The sequence below is a fragment of the Priapulus caudatus genome, unplaced genomic scaffold, assembly GCF_000485595.1.
Source record: "Priapulus caudatus unplaced genomic scaffold, Priapulus_caudatus-5.0.1 Scaffold627, whole genome shotgun sequence".
NCBI lineage: Eukaryota > Metazoa > Priapulida > Priapulimorpha > Priapulimorphida > Priapulidae > Priapulus > Priapulus caudatus.
Genome location: NW_014577688.1, coordinates 98307 through 103367, shown reverse-complemented (window position 1 = coordinate 103367; position 5061 = coordinate 98307). Strand labels below are relative to the sequence as shown.

At 51.3% G+C, this 5061-nt stretch overlaps 1 protein-coding gene across 1 annotated transcript in view; it reads right to left on the bottom strand.

Annotated features, from left to right (window-relative positions):
- Nucleotides 1-5061, bottom strand: part of LOC106812260 (protein Mo25-like) — a gene marked incomplete at its 5' end in the record, with an annotated part of 17649 nt that overhangs the window by 7070 nt on the left and 5518 nt on the right.

Sequence of the window (5061 nt, the reverse complement as noted above, 5' to 3'; positions counted from 1 at the left end):
TACGCACGCACATACACACGCGCGCGGCTACGCACACGCGCACGCACACACACACACACGCGCGCGCACGCACGCACACACGCACGCACATACACACGCGCGCGGCTACGCACACGCGCACGCACACACACACACGCGCGCGCACGCACGCACACACGCACGCACATACACACGCGCGCGGCTACGCACACGCGCACGCACACACACACACGCGCGCGCACGCAAGCACACACGCACGTTAGCGCGCGCACACACACACATACACACACGCGCGCGCATACACACACGAGCCACATGCAATTACAACTCTGGCATATAAACGGCGTCACGAGGGGCGTGTATTTAGCCACGGGGTTGTCTCTCTCTCGCCGGCCATGCCCTCACAACAACAACCAATCCTCATCATTAACCAATGTACGTGCAGGTGCGCAGCCCTGGGGCGGTAGTCGCTGCAATAACACCCTATACCGCACACAGGTTCTTGCCACGGAGCCACGAACCAGAGCCACCTGCGACGTGAACACCTATAATAGACGTTATTACATCGGGAATTAACATCGGGATTTACACCGATTTTACATCGGGAATTAACGCGTTATAGTGCTGACGTCATACCTCGCGAACGCATCATTGCATGGTCTCTCAATTCAATGTCGTGTGCGCATGTATATATAATTTCAGTTTTACAATCCAACTCGCACGACCACCGTATAGGCATGCATTAATAAATACCAATCTTATAACAGATGCGAAAAGAAACTCCGTTACACAGTAAAATACACGCCAAAGTTTACAATTCGTGTTCCAGTAACGATGATAATTATTACAGCTATATGTGTGTGTGTGTGTGTGTGTGTGTGTGTGTGTGTGTGGAGAAAGGGAAGGAAAGAGAGAGAGAGAGGATGAGGGAGATAAGAGAGAGGTGAGAGAGATTAGAGAGATGGGAAGGAGAGAAATATGGCGAGAGAAGGAGAGAGGGGAGAGAGAGTAAAGGGGAGAGTAGATATTAGAGAGGGGAAAAGAGAGAAGATTTGATCAACTACCGAAATTGAGAACAAATTTCGTTAATTCGTTTGCCACGGCGATGCTCGACCCAGTCCAAGCAGAGGAGTGTGACACGCCCGTCCTGGATAGTGTAGCTTAGGTCCTGGTAACCACACCCGTGCCCACTACGGTGTGACACATCACAGCAACGCACGCACCGCACGCTTAACGATTACGTCACGCACGCGCGCACGCACATAACCACGCACTCACGCACGCACGCGAGTCGCCACATCTGCCACCTTCGTAGCTAAAGCACTGTGTTTAGACGCCATCGGTAACGCGATGGGCATGGAAACAGACGAGCCGGTAGCCATCAATGAAGCACAACGTGGTTCGTTCCGTGCGTGCTGCATCGCGGCGCGATGTCTACATCTCACACTCTCCTTACCACGGTATTCAGCTGGTGGGTGGGGTCGTGCTGTGTGTAGTGTGCAGGGGTCGGTCTTTCTACAGCTGCAGACCAGAGGTCGTACCCGGCGGTGACACCCAGCGGTAGTGCGACGTAGAGAGCGCCCGCCGCCTCCGCATTCACGGTCATCGCGCCAGAGATGCCACCGCATTGGATAGCAATCTGTAGTTTCATGCGGCCATCAAGATTAGTAGTTTGAGGGTCACGTAGTGACCGGCGAGTTTCTAGGGGGGGGTCCGCATGCACCCCGGAAATAACTTTTATTCTGCAGGATGCAAATTTCCTGCATGTCAGGGAAGGTCAAAAATGACAATAAATTGACAAAAATGACAATAATTGACCCAAGTAAATCATTTTTTTTTCGATCACGTGAAATTGCGTAGTCTTGATGACACTGGTCGTACGTGGTGCAGAAAGGAATCAGAAATTCGTTATAGACCACACGGATAAATCCGAGTGTTGCGCAGCTCTCGCGTGTCACAGGGCTATGACAGCTGTGAGTCAGGGCGAACGAATGGATCGGCAGCAGCTGCCCTCCTGCGCCACGCTGACGCGGTCGTGAGCGCCGCACCAGTTATAGACGCGACGCCATCGCCTCCTCTGCATGCGTGCGCTGTCAGCGATGATCGTGACGAGAAACGTGAGCGAGCTTCACGTGTTTAAACGACTCACGTGTTAACCGGAGCTCGGAGCCGGTGTTAACGGTGAGAGTAGGGTCGGGAGGGCGGAGGGCTCACGGTGTTAACAGCTCCCGGTGTGTAAGCGAGCTCCCCGGGTCCTGAAGCCTCACAGTGTGTAACGAGTCGCTCCCGTGTTAACGAACTCACGTGTTTAACGAGGGAAGCAGCGATCGGTCCGGATGGTAACCGCCGAGAAGCACAGGTGTGTTTCACTGCGTGCATGCCACCGAGAAAATAGATAGAATGCACGAGAAAGAAAACGGCAACCGTGCTCCTTGGTCGTTAAGCAAACCGACCAAAAAACTCTAGCAGATGGCAGAGAGCCAGGTACTAGCGACTCCGCAGGCACTGCTGTTCGTGTCGTGTAGCTGTTAATCTAGGCATCACAGAGTAGGAGTGAGGTGGGTATGGATAAACGCAATCCCTTACGTATTATCAAAAGCGACATTAACAACAGGTGTCACGTCGAGTAGTGCTACAGTTAGGAGCGCCCACGCCCTCTCACAGCCTGCGGTTGTCACCACTGAGCAACGAATGGCAGTGCTGCCCCCCACCGTGAGTTCAGCTCCATAACGCCGAACGTCGTACACCAGCACGACCGAACCTGTTCGCACACTTGTGCGCGCGTTACAAGCAGCCGGTGGAGTACTGCATTCTCGAACGCAAACAATGATTCAACGTGACATCATACGTAAAAGTGGACAGGCGCGCGTTACGTGAGCCGATCGCCGACGTGTCGCTGCAATACACATATGGCTGTGTCTCTAGGTTTCTGCCGCCGGGGGTGACACACTTTCGGTCCGGCCCGGCTCGACGTCGGTATTTGATGTGTCGTGAAGGAGGCAGCCAGGGGCACGAGTTACAGTACGATAAATTATACGTGCGTTGACGCGTTGCTACAGATGCATCCTCACTAAATGAAGTTATTGTGGCACATAGGAACCACCATGACATGCAGAACATTCACAGGAAACACCACGGCTTACGTACATCTCCGCACACTCCACACATACACCGTTACTTGTAGCGCATAAAATGTGAGCGATAGCATCTTACCAAAGGAACGTTTGTGCTTCGGACACGAGTATTTCTCTCACAGTAGCTTCAGACGTTTTAGCTGTAAGATATTGCGTTGTCACAAGTTATTGTATGTATGTATGTATTGTGCGTGTGCGTGTCTTACATTCCAGCGTGAAACCAGCCGTGCAAGGAACCCGCACGCCCGCGGGATCCGTCGCACATCGAGATATTGACAAAAGAACAGCCATTAAAGACGGCTTCTTAGCATTTCGGTCGGCACGGCGTGATTTCCGCCCGTCTCACCCTCTGGGCGACAATAACACACCTCATACGCTCACCACCGCAATACAGCCCCAGTTACTGTTCCGTCGTTACCGGTCGTCTGTCGGCTAGTTGCCGTCGGTTACGCGTCGGTCGTCGGGCGGTTGCGCAGTCGTTACCGTCGTCGTCGGCGGTTTGCCAAGGAAATCGGTTACCGCGCTTGCCGGCTAGTCGTCTGCGGCTTCAGCCCCTGTATCTGGCGAATTAGTGTAGGCCCATCTGCATCATGAAACTGTTCATCCTCTGTCCGGGTCGCGTGTGAAACTGGTGAGGAACTCATGATTTCTCCTGTTGCGCAGCAGAATGTCGAGATATGGTTTGCGTTTTGTCCGGGGTTCGCGCACAAACCACACCTACTGCGGAAAAAACAACACCCCCGTAAACCTCCTCGCGTTAACGCGTCAGGTGCGAGTGTCCTTCACTGTTCCGTCTACAGTCAAACCTGGAGGTAAGGGTCACCGATGCGAAACACGAGAAAAGGCACTCAGCGAGCTGCCACTTGAATGGACAGGGTCCAAGATGTCCTTTATAAGACAGGTGTCAGTTCTATAGAGGTTGGCTTTATAGACAGGGTGTCAGTTTCTATACAGGTTTGTCCTTTATAGACAGGTGTCCTGTTCTAGTAGAGGTTGCCTTTATAGACAGGTTGCCGTTCTATATTGACGGTTGTCCCGTTATAGACAGGTTCTAGTTCTATAGAGGTTTGTCCTTTATAGACACGGTGTCAGTTCTATAGAGGTTGTCCTGTAAACAGGTGTCTGTTCTATGAGAGGTGTCCTTTAGAGACAGGTGCCGGTCTATAAACGGGCTGTCCTTATAGACAGGTGTCTGTTCCTTATAAGGAGGTGTGCCTTATATACAGGTGTCAGTGTCTATAGAGGTTGTCCCTTGTCATACGACGGTGTCAGTTCTATAGAGGTTGTCCTATTATAGACAGGTGTCAGTTTCTAATAGAGGTGTCCCTTTATAGCACAGGTCAGTTCTATGAGGTTGTCCTTTATTAGACAGGTGTCAGTTCTCAATAGAGTTGCCTTTATAGATATGGCTCGTCTGTTCTATAGGAGGTTGTCCTTTATATGACAGGGTGACCGGTGCTATATGAGTTGTCGCTTATAGACACGGTGGCAGTTCTATAGAGGTTGTCCTTTTATAGACAGGTGTGGCAGTTCCTATTAGAGGTGTCCTTATAGACAGGTGACCGTTCCAATGAAGGTTGTGCCTTTTGTGATAGACAGGTGTCAGTTCTGAAAGAGGTTGTCGCTTATCGACAGGTGTCAGTCTATAGAGGGTGTCCCTTTATAGACAGGTGTTCAAGTCTATAGAGGTTGTCCTCTATAGACAGGTGTCGTTCTATCAGAGGTGTCCGTAATAGAACAGGTGACGCGTTCTAGAGAGGTTGCCTTTATAGACGAGGTCGTCAGTTCTATAGGAGGTGTGTCTGCTTTAAGACAGGGTCAGTTCTAGAGAGGTTGTCCTTATAGACAAGGTGTCAGTTCTATAAGAGGTTCCTTTTAATAGACAGGTGTCAGTTCTATAGAGGTGTCCTTTTATAGACCAGGTGTCAGTTCGTATAGAACTGATTGC